Here is a 13,991-nt window from a genome sequence, read left to right as displayed (position 1 = left end):
AAGGACCATTAGCTGGAACTTTAAGCACAGACTCGACAGGGCTGCCTGCAAGGCACAGCCTGTGGACTGAGCACGTTGCAACCTCTGCTCCTGAAGGGAAATGTAGAACCAGTTTTCTTTTCCCCTCTCTGCCTGACCACCTGGATTACAGCTTCCCTAAGGATCCCTCCCTGGCGCTGAAGGGATTGCTAAAGAGCAGATATCCAGGGTGTCTGAAAGAAAATGGAATATTTCCCTCATAAAACCCCCTGAATTCCCAGCTGTGCAAGCTCCAATTGTTGCATAAAAAACACTGTCATGGAGCCCAGACAACAAAATGCTGGAGAAAAGACAATCCAGGCTTGCTTCTGCACCTCTGGTTTTAATGGCACAAAGAAGAGCACTAGCTGTGCTCGCTCATCAGGAACTTGCAACTATTTCCAGGAGCCTTTCGAGGATATTTTGAAAATGCTTGCTGTATAGTTTAATGGAAATTATTTTCAGTGATGTGTTGAACCAAATGAAGTGCAGCTTCCCTGACACAGACAACCTATATGTTTGTATTGCTTTCGATACTGCATTTCACTGTTTTGTGTATGGGTTTGCCTCTGTAGCCTATGGACAGATGTTCTGTGTGATTCCTGGTCCCATTATTCAGGAGCGATGTTTACAGCCATCACAACCCTGCAGCTGGGGCCAGCAGTAAATAAGGAGTTTCAAAAGCAACCGGCCGGGTTCACCTCCAGTATTTATTGTGCTGCCGGGCACCTATAATTTCCCTGCCAATGCTGATGACCTGTAATTTACAGCCCCCACTTTATGGTAATTGATTTTGTCTCATTGAAAGGAGGATTGCACGCTGCTGAGAACTCCTGCCAAAACACAGAGAATCACATTTTAAAATTAAAATAATATCTCTCCCCCCACCCCCCAGCCACAAAACAAGCAGGGTTTTACAGGCGAGGAGAGCTGGCAGCAATCAAGATTTCTGTCAGCATTCACCCTTGTCACTATGCCCCTCGTCACTGTGCCCCTCTTTCTCACACACAAAATTTAGGGTGCCCTTTTGACAGATGCACAGCTTATATACACAGGAACTTTTGCTCATGCATCCTCTACATGGCAATACATTTTACGGGAGATTGAGTAGAACTAGTGAAACCATGATCCTACTGCTTGATTGCTGTTGTTTCTGGCCAAACGTGTCTCACTAAATGAAGCCCAGGTTAGAAAGCTCATGAAGGGACTAAATCTTGGTGGTCAGAACAGACATCTCAGAGCAGACCTTGCACAGTGATCCGTCTGTTCAGGAGCTGGCCTGTGAACCTTGCAAGGAGCTCAGGTTATTTCTCTTCTGATGGGTGTCGTGTTGTATTTTTGTTTGTGAGTTTTACCTTCCTTGTGCCATTTACTCAGGCTCAGTGGGGGTCTCTAAAATTTGCCTCTGTCCTCTCTGGTCTTATAAATCTCGATCTTAACAATTCAGTATACAAGTAGCTGAAATATTCCCCTATTGCTAAAGTATTGGACTGAATGGCTTATTTGTTTTCCCTCCACAGTCAATATCCTTTTGCGGGACAGAAAGATAAGGGCACAGACTTTTAGTGCAGTCACAACTCAAAACTCAGGATTTATACCCGTACAGCTTCTGCAGTAAATACCCTGTAACGAGATAGCTGGTTTCATTAGATTCTGGTGATATTGTGCGTGCTGCAGTATCTCAGTGGTGCAAGCACATTTCATGATGATTTGTTTATCTCTGAAGAAATAACTTAGCAAATAATCCCTTCACTGTTGGTCCTGCAGTGCAGTTTAGCCTTAGTAGATGTGCCTAAATCTGCCTCAGGGCAGGAGAGCACGTGAGTTTAACATATGCTCCCTTGCTTTTGGGAATATCATGATGAGGCACTACATTTTATCCTGTGGCAACTTGAAACTTATTTTTGAAGCATTGCTTTTGGAAATGTCCATTGAATAGTTCTGCGTTGTTCCCCGGGCCAGGTTTAGGAGTAGCTCGGAGGGTACTAAGCTGCTTTACTGCTGGGTGAGCTCAGCTGATGAATGGAGTCCTTCCACATCACTGACAGTTACGAAATTTGCTCCACTTGGAACCATTGAGCTGTTCTTGCTTGGAGACGGATTTGTTAATGTATTTTCTGACAGCAATCAATAATTTCTTTTATATTCACTGTGATCTTTAATTGAGAGTGAACCTAAAGATGGATTGCTTGGATATAAGAACTATTGATTGCCACAGAAAGCCCACTTAGCAGCTTACATTCTGGAGAACAGAAGTATACAGTTGCTTGCACCGCTTTTGTGATGAAGGGGAGGTAAGAGGGAGCTCTTCTGCCAGGGCACAGCTAGGTTGTGTCATAACCAACTTCGGTCGGCTCTCCTGACTTTTCACATGAGCAGTGCTCCAGAGATCAGCGTGAGTGTTTGCAAAAGGCAAGCAAAATCTGGCTTTCGATACTTCTCTCGTGATAGTAAAAATAATATATGACAGAAGTTTGTATCTTGTTTTGATATCGTAGTGATAAATGATAATTTATTAAGACATACAGGGGTTGTTAGAGTTCCAAATTTTCTATCCTTAGTGCTAATTACAAGGAAACAGAGGTGTATTGCTTTCTTCTATGTGGAAGGAAATTCCCAGGCACCAAGCTAGCATATGGATTGTGCCATGTGCCTTGAGCAAAAAAGCAGTGCACTGCTGTATCGCACGGCTATATTGCCTCATCAAAAGCCACTGCTCTCCCTATTGCTCCAGGGGGAATTGTATACATAAGCCCTCCATCTGGCACAGGCCACTTTTCCTGCCTCCTGGTTGAACTGTGTTGGCTGGAGCAGTTTCCTCTGCTGGCACTTGCTCCTTGTCCGTCCCCACCTGTGGGAATGGGAAGGAAGATGAAAGTGATCTTCTTTATCCTGCCGCATTCCTGGCAAGATGAGGAGTGTTGAGCTCCCCATTTCCTCTTTGTGATAAGAAAGACCTGTGTCACCAGTTTTAGGAGTTAAAAGCAAGGTGATTTTACTGAAGTTTGAGAAAAAAAAAAAAAATTAATTCCTGTCATGTTCTTAAAGCTGACCTGCAGTCATACGAGGGGAGTTAGTACCATTTGCCAGCGGGGAACAAAAGCATATAAGTATGCAATGATAAACTGTTTACCCTGGAAAATATAGTCTACAGAGGTGGCAGTAGTTATCTGCAGTGACTAGTAATCCTGTGCAAAAAGTGGTGGTGCCGTTATTGCCCAAACTAGAAGAACAGTGAGAACTTGCAGAAGACATTGATTAACCCAGCATTTCTGTTGGCTGTTGGAACTTGTATATGGTAAACGAGAATGTAATTATTTCATGAATCATAAAGCATCCCCATGCCAGCACATCAAAGCTCAATGCTGGTACATTCTGCTGTATAGACATTTAAAAAAAAAAAAAGGGAGATTGATGGGGATGATATTAAAAGCCCTGCTGTAGTGTGTTTTGGAAATTTGTAGAGTTGAAGCTGAGTAATGTATTTTGCTTTTTTCCTCTGACATTTGTTGGAAACATTTTCTTGCTTGCACTACTTCACTTATTGCCTAACAGTGGAAAAGAATTACATTTGGCTATTTTTTTTCAAGATGATAGTAAAAGCTAGAGAAAAAGCGAAACCTTGGAAAAGAGATGATGAAGACACAAAGCTGGCTTAAAAAAACCCAGATAAATGAAGCGGCTGTGTGGTGCTTAGTTGCTGGCTGGGGTTAAACCACAACACTTATAAATGAAGGCTGTTGTGGAAGAACACCTGAATTACTAAAGAAATGTCTTGACTGAGTCCTGCACTGAGTTCTCAGGCACAACCTGCAGCCTTCCCCAGCTCCCCAGATGGTTCACTTCTGCCACTAAGGAAAAGTACTCACAGGTCTTTTGACAGTCATATTTTATTATAATATTTTACAGCATAAAGAAGTCTATTTCAAAAATAGCTATTCCTCCACATCTAAAATTCTGCTTCCTTGAGATTAGCTGGAGGAAAAACATGATAGACTCCAAAATGAGTTTGGAGGAAATGACAAGTTCCACTGCTGTTTATTTTCTTTGAATGAAATCCTTTGAGGTAAGGGAAGACTTCGGGCTGGGACTGGCAGACTGCAGTTGGTAAAGGTTGTTATTTGTCAGTGCTTATGTGCCCAAGGAAGGCTTCCAAAACAATTTAGTCAACTGAAGATGAGAAAGTCCTTGTTACAAATGTAAATGTTGCAAACATACAAGAATTTGCAAGAGAAAGTGGGTTAAACATTTTGTGTGTCCACCGTGATAACTTATACTCTGGGCAATGGACCTCTGGTGACGAAAGGGAGGGATGGACTGTCTGATCCTCACTTCACCCATTTATACAAAGTTGACATGATACAGCAGGTAAGATCTACTGGTATTTCTTAAAAGGAATGAGTTGGTCAGCCATCCTATCGCGTATGAGTTTAAAAAAATAGCATTAAAATGTCAGTGTTACTTTTATTTTAGTCCTTCATGTTCTCAAACTATAGAGGTTATTGTAGCACCAGACAATATAAAGATGTAAGTGGCTTATTTAGGTCAGATACTGTCTTTGTAGCTGCTATGTTAAATTTTGCAACCAATCCAAATTCCGGAGGCCCTTAAACCTCCGCTTTCACTGGATGGCCTCCTTTCTGCCTGCGTGTTAGTTAGGGACTGCACTCCCTATGGTAGTCTTCTCTGATTTCCCCATCTTTCCTTCCACTCCTTTCACACGTCATTTATCTTCCCAGACTCCTAAGGTTTGGATCAATTGTGCACTGAATGTTTTTTTGCTTTTTCTCCCCATACATGATGAATTTTAATGCTCAGTGGCCAAAATAATTCCCTCTTCCTACATATGTTAATATTTTGACTGCATCTCTCGAGTGAGATGCTCCATTTACATTGGAAATGTTTCTCTGAGAAGAGCAGTGATATTTACACTGATTTCTTCCCTGTTCTGCTGTGTTTTTGCCTGGAAAGAAGGGCAGGGTGTCAAAACAGCCTGTGATTCTCTGCTGCCCCAATAATTGTCATTTCCACAGTGGGAGACTGTACGGAGGGCAAAGAGAAATGAGACATTAAAAGTGGTATCAACAAAAATTAGTAGTTAGGCTGGTGTTTTGCCCTCATTTTTACATTTGTGAAAATTACTGTGGATGGTGAAAAAAGGTTGAAAGTCAAGACTTGCACACGCAGGGTCTATCTGTATTATAATTGTAATTTAAAATGCTAATGTGTGCCAGCACACACCAGGCAGTTATTTCCTCTTCCAAACACAGGGAAAAACTCTGATATCTGGTATGTTTGTAATGTGAAAGCACTGACTCTGCAAGGAGAGACATTTCAAGTATCTTTTTCACTGAGCTTTGATACGCTTTTAGTGTAATTTTCTTTTGAGGGCTGCCTGCAGCTCTCTTGCGTGGCTCGGTGAGGTTCAGCTGGCTCTCATCCTACCAGCGCCGGGATGGTGTGGAAACCAATATCTATTTCTCTGCCCTAAAGCATGAGGCTGGAAGCTGGTGTTTCCATTTTTCACTGTGGGCACCAAGGGTGTCTCTCTCCCTGGCACGCTGAGTACAGCTGGAGCCCAGCTCAGCAATTGCGAACGTCCGGGGATTCCTCCCACCCCAAAGGTGCCAGGACCAAAAGCTCTTGCTGCTCTTCAAGTGTCCAGGCAACCCCATTCACAGCCCCACAAACACCGGCACTCTCTCTTTCTGGAACCTCCCAAAGTTGAACAGTGTCTCTGTCTCTGGGCAGGGAGAGAGGCCGTCTTTCCTTGCAGGAAATATCTGGGAAATGGGAGAGGCTTTTCTTGCTGGTGTTCTGGAAAGCGGCTGGTGCCTCCTGGGTGCTGTTGGAAGCAGAGATAGAGTAGGACAATGTGGTAGAGCACTGCTGGGTCAGTGAACCTCCCGTTAGGGATTTTTATTTCGGTAACCCCCTTGGGGAAATTTCCAGTTTGCACTGTGGGAAAACAGCAAGAATAGGACGTAGGTACACTCTGCTCTGAAAAGATTTTTTATGAGGCTTCCCCAGCCTCAGCAAACATGGTTTATTGCTACTCAAATCCCTTTCTCCCTCTCGGAGGCTGGAGTAATACTCACGGAGCCGCTCCAGATGGTTGGCTGCCGAGCAGCTTCCGTCTGCACATCCCAGCCTTCAGGATGGGATGCCAGCCTGTGGGAACAGCCACAAACCGGCTGCCTGCACTCAGCAGATGTTACTTTTTACTCCAGGTTAATAAAATGACTTGGAAAAACCAGCTCTGTAGGATTTGCTGTGCATTAGCAGGGACCAGAGTAGTCAGGGAACTTTGGAAATGCACTGTGTATGGCTGTAACCAAGCAGTCTATAGCTGTGGGTGAGGGAGAAAGTGAAGGGCTTTAAAAATACTTAAAATGAGTGATTTTTTATCACATAATATTTTCAGTGTTTACTGCTTGACAAATATGCACCTCGCCTCTCATTTTAGAATGATTTTAATTTTCTGAGGCTGTTATTGTGGCATGAATATGCAGATCTATCCGATACAGAACATTTTCAGTATAAAGTATAAATCCTGAAAGTAACTGTTTTCTAAATTGCAGCATGCAGAATGTAAGAGGACATAAAAAGTGCTCATGCAGCACACAAGCTCGCTTCAAGAGCTGGAAGCGGAGAGATGCGTCTCCATCTACAGCATTGCACTTGGAGAAGGGGCCATAGCTGGCACAGTTCACTTTGGCAGGCGACGCAAGTCGAAACAGCTGGAGAAACGCTGCTGCAAATAGACGTTTATGGGTGCTCCCACAGTAACTCCTCACATGCTCAAATTAAGTTCACAAGTGAATATCTGCAGAACTGCAAACGGTGAATCTACCTCGTCACAAGCAATTGAACCTTAATAGAGCTTAGCTCCTCTTCTACCCAAGTTCTGTGTTCGGCTTCGTAATAGGTTCTGTCATAATGTTATAATTTATGTTCTGTTATACGTTATAATTTATGGCAAAAGTTCAGAGTGAATTTTTCCTAGCTCAGGTGGTGGTTGGTATGCGTTATCTTTTCTTTTTAGATAAAATCAAGCTGTAAAATTTCTGAACAGGAAATATTGTTGCTTAATGGATATTGTTCTCTCTATATAATCTGTAATATCAATGCAAAATGGTTCCGAGGTGAGTATAAACATGCTTTGTCTGAACTGGTAATTTTGTTCATTCTTTATACTGCTGTTAGATGCTGAGAACATATATTGCCACAGCAAATTGTGTTCAGTATAGTTATCGAATGTCAGATTTGTGGGCATAAATACTTTGAATGATGTTTTGAAAGGAACTATGCTGTAAGTAGACTTTAATAGGAAATGCTTGTGATTACAGTCTTGTGGTAAAGTTATGTATAAAGAACTTACCTTGTAAATTGCTTTATATTGGTAATTTTGTATATTTGTCTTATGTTGTGTTTATACTGTGAGATGCCTGTCACAGTCTACAGCAAATTTAAGGTGGATTTCTTGTGGAGAAATACATAACAGACATCAAAGCTTTGTAGAAAAGTGTGCTTAGAACAATTTTATTAACCACAAATTAACATTTGAGCGACCCTAGTACATGTATTTTCAATAAGAAATCCTTAGTGACAAAGCCTAGGTCTGCTGAACAGAGCTTTCCAGCTTTCCCCTGCCCAGGTGGGCTGTCATCTCCCGGGGGCTGCCAGAGGCACGTCTGTGGGTTTCGGTGCTGAGAACCCCCAGGTAAAGCCTGGGAAAACTTGCCTGGTTTTCACGGTGGAAACCATTAGAAGAACACTGGAGCACTATTAGCACTCAATTCGTTTGCCAAGTCCGTAGCAAAAAAAGTGGGTATATTCAACTGTGAAATGAGATGGAACCTGAGCTGTAAAAAAACCACCTTCTGCCATGCGAGTAAGCAAAGAGGATCAGAAAGTTTCTGTGTGGTTAGAAGTGTGGGATTGGTTTGAAACTTGGACAAGAGCCCATGTTAAATGTGCATTACCAACATCATCTTGCCTTGGGAGTAAAAAGAGCTGCAAGAGCATCGTATCTGGAGGGGCATGTGTTTTATAGCTACAGTCTATTTAAATGGCAAATTTCACTTACTTACTTTCTAATGGAAATAAACAAGTAAAAAGGTGAAGAACTCACTATTACAGCCTGCTTTTTGTAAAACATTGTGAGTGAGCACATTCCAAGACTTGAGTTACTCTGTTTGGGAACATTTCTGAAATATCCAGCATGTCGCTATGTCCATGGCTGTTCTCAGCGGAGATGCGTTCCTCCCAAAGCTGTGTAAAGAGAAGTCGAGATTGGCACTGGCTCATGCAAGAGGTCATTTTAAAGTGCAGAAGTAAGAAAAATATACACAAAACCGCTCTCTTCTGCACATGAGATACCGGATCCCTTGTGACCTAGTAATGAGTTGGTTCTCTGTTCCTGAATTTGCTTCAGTTGCTGTTAATGATGTGAAGAGAACAGAAGTGAATCTGAAACTGCCCATAGCAAGATCTGTTAGAGAGTTACTTAACCAGAATCTCTTTCCCTGTAAGAGAGGTGATGCGCTGGCTTTGATAAGCCAATTTTTAAAATTTCTAGATAAAAGCTTTAAAAGCAATCAGTGTTGGAAATATGCAACTCTCAAATGGTGCGGTATGGTCTCAAAGGTTGTTTAACCTTTCCTTTAGGGTTAAAGCTGGCATCTTTCAAGCCAAGGGCATTTACCAAGCTAAAGTTACAGAGCTGCTATGAGGAGATGGTTGCAGTCTTGGCTGGAAGGCTACCTATGGTTTCATAATTAGTTTTGCATCAAGTTCTGCCCTGAATTGCATTGCTGAAATTCCTATAACTTCATTAGGGTTGACTGGATTTAGCTAAGGCCTTATTTGCCCTAACATTACCTACAGTTAAAAATTTGCTGAATGTTGGGTGTTCAGTAATTAAAGGTGTGTTTACGGGAAACAATACAGGCAGAATGGCAGAGGAACAACAGTTCCCAAATCAGAGCTGCAGCCACATGAAAGAGGGAAGAAGACGGTGAAGACACTTCAGGGTTACCATCCTGCAGTGTTCCAGGAGCAGGTGAAGCAATTCTGAGCTTTCCAGTAGCAAACGCTATGGTCCGGAGAGCAACTTGGGGTTGGCCTTTCTCTTTGTAATGATGCTGGTCCCAAATTAATCCCCTGAAGAACACTAGGAGATGTTTTTGTACATCTATCACTCACATTCACTAAGTCACCAAGGACCGTTGGTGCCTCTTGCTGTCCTCCCTGCTCTTCCAGCAGCTCTCCTGATGCCCTTTGAGACAGCCCCCGCTGGCAGAGCTCCTGCCCCTGTGCTCCCCAGCCCCTCCCTCCTTCCCTCCCTCCCTCCATCCCTCCATCTGTCCTTCCCTCCCTCCCTCCCTCCCTCTGTCCTTCCCTTCCTCCCTCCTTCTATCCCTCCCTCCCTCCCTCTGTCCATCCCTCTCTCCCTCCCTCCCTCCCTCCCTCCCTCCCTTCCTCCATCCGTCCTTCCCTCCCTCCCTCCTTCTATCCCTCCCTCCCTCCCTCTGTCCATCCCTCTCTCCCTCCCTCCCTCCCTCCCTCCCTTCCTCCATCCGTCCTTCCCTCCCTCCCTCCTTCTATCCCTCCCTCCCTCCCTCTGTCCATCCCTCTCTCCCTCCCTCCCTCCCTCCCTCCCTCCCCTCCTCCATCCGTCCTTCCCTCCCTCGCGCCTCCCTCACCGCCCCACAGGCAAGAGACCACGCCCCCTTCCTCTAACCCCGCCCCTCCCCGCCACCGCCCCGCCCCGGACACGCCCACCCTCTCTACCCCCTCCTGCCGCGCGTTGCCCCCCGCCCCCGCCGCCGGTCTCGGGCGCATGCGCGCAGGCCCCGCGCCCCGCCATGTTGGCGGTGACGCGCGGTGCCGGGGGGCGGGGCCAGGCGGCGGCGGGCGGGCGCGGGGAGCGGGGCCGCGCTCGGGACTTTGGGAGCGCTCCGGAGCGGGGCCCGCGGCCGGGGCCGGGCGGGCAGCCGCAGCCCGCAGGTGAGAGGGGTGCGCGGGGACGCTCTCCGGTTCTGCCCCGCTTCGGGGTGCCGCTGGGACCGGGGGCCCTGTGTCGTGCGGGGCCTGTGCGGCCGGGGGTCGCGGGCCGGCCGGGGCGGGGGGAACGGGGCCGCCCTCTGTGAGCGGTGCGGGGCCGGGGCGGCGGGGAGGGTGCTCCGTGCCTGCCGGGCGGGGGAAGGGAGCGGTGGTTGCAGCGGGGGGTGCCCGGTTGCAGCTGGGGGGGGAGCCCCTGCAGAGGGGGGCCGGCGTGGTGCAACGGGGGGCGCCCGGTTTGTGAGGGGGGGAAACAAAAAGTGTCGGCGTTGCGGTCGGGAGCAGGCTGCGGGGGGAGGCGGGAGGGGTGCGTTGTGTGCGGGGGGAGAGAGAAAGTGTGCCGAGCCTGGGGGTGCCGGCCGGGAGGGGAGGCGGGCGGGGAGGGGGGCAGGACGGGGGTCCCGGGGGGGTGGCGGGGAACAGGGCGGCCCCGGCCCGGCTGGGGCGCGGAGCCGGCGGCTTGCTTCGGGAGCGGGCCGGTGGGCTCTGTGCCTCGCTGCCAAAGTGTCTTCACCTCTCCTTTTCCAGGCATTGTTTTGCAGTCGTTGTAATCGTTTTCTTCCTTCCCCCACCCTTTCTGCTCATCACTCTTTATTGTTCCCTGGTCTTTAAATAGGCTGGTTGAGGTCTGGGTGCAGGAAGGAGTTTTGGGGATTAGTTCTGAGGTGCAGCCATTAGAAATGGGATGTAATTTTAGGTTGTAATTAACTTGCCGGTTTCCTCTTCTCCCTGTTCGCATAGAATTTAGGCCAAGCTCTGGTTTTGCTAGGTACTGTTCAGGACTTTTTGCCTCCGTATGAAAAGTGTGATATTAACTTGAGAGCCCTGGGAGTCTTGGCTCGGGTCCTTTGTGTAATTCCGGAGATGCAAGGTGCACGTCCTTTTCAGTTGTGTGTGGCAGAGGGCTCTTTAGCTTGGATGTTCTGAGTGTTAATGAAACTGATGCTGACTTGGACCTGCTATGAAGTCTGCACCAGAAATATCTCCCTTACCCATTTAAATATGGCCCATACATTTGAATAGAATGCCACAGAGGAGTCTTCCTTATTCTTTCCCCAGTGAGCTACACATAGAGATAATGCTAATGAAGAACCTTCAGGGCACTCTTCCCACTTCTCTGATTTCATGGTAAAGCCTGTTCTGCAGTCCCATTTAATACTAGAATACGCTGCAGAGTGTTGATAGTAAAAAAAAAAAAAAAAAAGGTTTGGGTAGTAACTAGGATTGAATGCTATCCTGAATGCACTTCTTGTGATCTCTTTGATTCTGTGATTTTCAAAATTGTGCTTCTAAACGTTTTCCTTCACTTCTGAAGTTCAAAAAACTGTAGTGAGCTGCCAGCACAAATTAGCATGCTGCTCTGCTTCAAAGAAGCAAGACTGTTTCTAGTAAGCCTTGGCTTGACACCAGGTGTCAAAAATGAATTAAAGTGACTTTGCCTCAGTGAGCATTTCTTTTTTTTTAATTTTAAAGAGTTTCTTCTGCTCTTCTGTAAAAGATTCACTAAACTGAAAGTCATCTGAGGCCGTAGTTCAGCTGTACCTAATCTGTAGCAGTAATGGTGGCTTGGGGAATTCTGCGACTTGTGTCACAGCTTTTGGTGATGCCAGGCATGAAGCAGATCAGCAAACTTACCCAGCTAGAAAAAAGGATCATGCACAGACTCCCTGATCCGGTTTGCAGTGTGGTCCCACAAATGATAGGACAGCATGGCTGTGGGGAGATGATGAGCTTCGGGATCATCTCAAACAGCCTGTGAGGATTTGGCTGGCTCAAAGCAGGGCTGAGCGGGGTGAAGCGGAGAAGGGAGTATGTTCAGCTGATATTGCTACAGAGGCAGTGTGTGAGAGACTGGTGATGAATCCTGCATTAATCTGTAAGGGGGCTCAGAGGGGAGGTGAAATCTAGCTGCTGCAGAAGGGGCTCTTGTGCTGGCATGTGAACGGGTTAGAAGCACTGTGGGATGGGGCGTACGAAGTAGAGCCTTGCTTTTTCCCCCTGAATTCTAGTAACCTGAAATGTGTTTTTTTTTTCTTTTGTTTTGCAACAAGTTGAGAAAAATGTTGGAGTTCCTTAAAAAATAAAAATCAACAAACTATCTCCTGCTGAGTGTATCTCGGTGTAATATGATACTTGTATATGTTTCTTTGACAGTGGCGATCAAGCCCAGGATGTCTGGATCTAAAGGCATAACCTCCGCTGTCTGATTTAGAAGTTCAATGATGTTACCTCAAGGGCCTTGTGTTCTTAGCGTGGTCCAGCTATTAGAAAGGGGTAATTAGTTCACACTACGAAGAAACACGTTGGTAGAGACTCCAAATAAATCTGCAATGTGTTCTGCTAGGCGTGTTTCTGCTAGCACTGCTATATCACCTCCACAAACACTACAAGCAAAGCTGTCAAAAATGCTCTGCTTTTTCATGGTTGTTATATTGCTGAAGTAGCTGTAATGCTTTTTTTCTGTACTTTTTTAGGTGATATATCTGTGCTGGCAAAACTTTCTGAGAAACGGCACCATGGCAAAAATTGAACAATTATGAAGCATTTGTTTTAAGAGCTAGCAGCCTCAGAGAGAGCGTATTTGGTGTTTGGCTGTTTCACTGTATCAATAGTACAAAACTTATTTAATGACTCTTAATAGCTTGTGAAAGTTGACTTTGATGGCCTCAGGCTAGGTTCACAGGGATAGACACCTTTATCACAGATCTGGCACAGCGTATATGGGTGTCAGCCTGAGTAGGAGGTAAATGCCTAAATAGATGGGGCAACATATGTTCTGCTTTTCTTTCAAGGTTCTCTACTGTCAGCTTTTTTAATTTTCACAGCTGTATTGCATTGTCAGAATACTGGATGGAAACATTTTTATGGTTTTCTTTTTAACTATTTGTGATGTAACAAGTTTCTTAAAATTGGGAGATTAGAACTTTATGGATAAATTAAAAACAGTAGTGTGGAAGAAACTTTTCTTAGTATATTTGTTATCCCTAAGCAAAGTATCTTTGAAAAACTAGGAAATAATTAAGCAATGTTAGATAGTGGTCTCTGGAAGAAAAGGCATGCTTTCAGTGGGCATTCAGGGTAGCTGATAAATTTGCCGGTTTCATCTGAATTATTTTCATAAAACCTTGTCTGTAGGGGTTTTACACAGTAGTGCATGTTTCGGAGTGAAAGCATGCCTATGCCATGTAGTGGGGATAGCCTGTGTCAGAAGGATCTGACAAGGGAACTCAGCTGTAAGTGCATCAAGACGGGAGATACAGGGAACTGCAATGTCTGAGTTGGTATGGGTGACAGGAGTGTTTCAGAAGTGGGTTTCTTGAAGATATCTTTTGGATGATGAGGTAAGAAGGGAACCCAAGAGGAGCTTAGTTGGCCTGTGTGTTTCAGAAGACTAAGAAAATTCAAAAGATTTCCCATGTTCAGTGTCCTATAATGAATTTGATGTCTTCCATGCCTATTTTGAGAAGCTGTTTTTAAGTGAATCAGATGTCCTAATTTTTTGAAGAATGCACCAGCTACTGATTTGTGTTGTCAATGTTTTCGCTTTAAACTTACTGTGGGAAATATGTCATTTTGTTTCCTTTTGTGGAAACAGTGCTTTGTTGTAAATACTAATGACACTGGTCATATGATATCTTGGGGCTTTTGTTTTAACTTCTTTGTGATTGATGCAGCTGCTTGGTGGTGTGTTCTGTAGTTGTGAAATGTGTGAGATTTGGCAATGCCAACACACTCTCTGTTTTTAAAGCTATTCTGCTTGGTTTCTTTAATATGAAATATTTAAAATATGAGACAGCTTATGTACAGGTGAAAGTAGAAATGAAAATAGATGGTGAACAGAAGCTTTGCTTTCAAAGAAGTTCTCAGAGCTTTTGCAACTTTAGTTGCTTAGATTTTGGGGAAAACTT

General features: G+C 45.1%; 1 protein-coding gene across 5 annotated transcripts in view; it reads left to right on the top strand.

Annotated features, from left to right (window-relative positions):
* Positions 1 to 9,926: 9,926 nt before the first annotated feature.
* The window catches only part of KLHL13 (kelch like family member 13), an 87,070-nt gene continuing 83,005 nt past the window's right edge, over positions 9,927 to 13,991 (top strand). For 2 of the 5 annotated variants that reach the window (XM_087748961.1, XM_087748955.1), the window contains exon 1: positions 9,957 to 10,029. The gene's annotated coding sequence lies outside the window, so the exon portion shown is untranslated. Of the gene's footprint in view, positions 10,030 to 13,991 lie in introns of all 5 variants that reach the window. The other 3 variants (XM_087748959.1, XM_087748964.1, XM_087748957.1) reach the window with 3 other exon arrangements.

Source organism: Nipponia nippon, unplaced genomic scaffold (assembly GCF_047370975.1).
Source record: "Nipponia nippon isolate SJK-2023a ecotype South Korea unplaced genomic scaffold, ASM4737097v1 scaffold_12, whole genome shotgun sequence".
Taxonomy (NCBI): Eukaryota; Metazoa; Chordata; class Aves; order Pelecaniformes; family Threskiornithidae; genus Nipponia; species Nipponia nippon.
The sequence above is the reverse complement of the archived record's forward strand: the minus strand, read 5'-3'. Positions and strand labels throughout refer to the sequence as shown.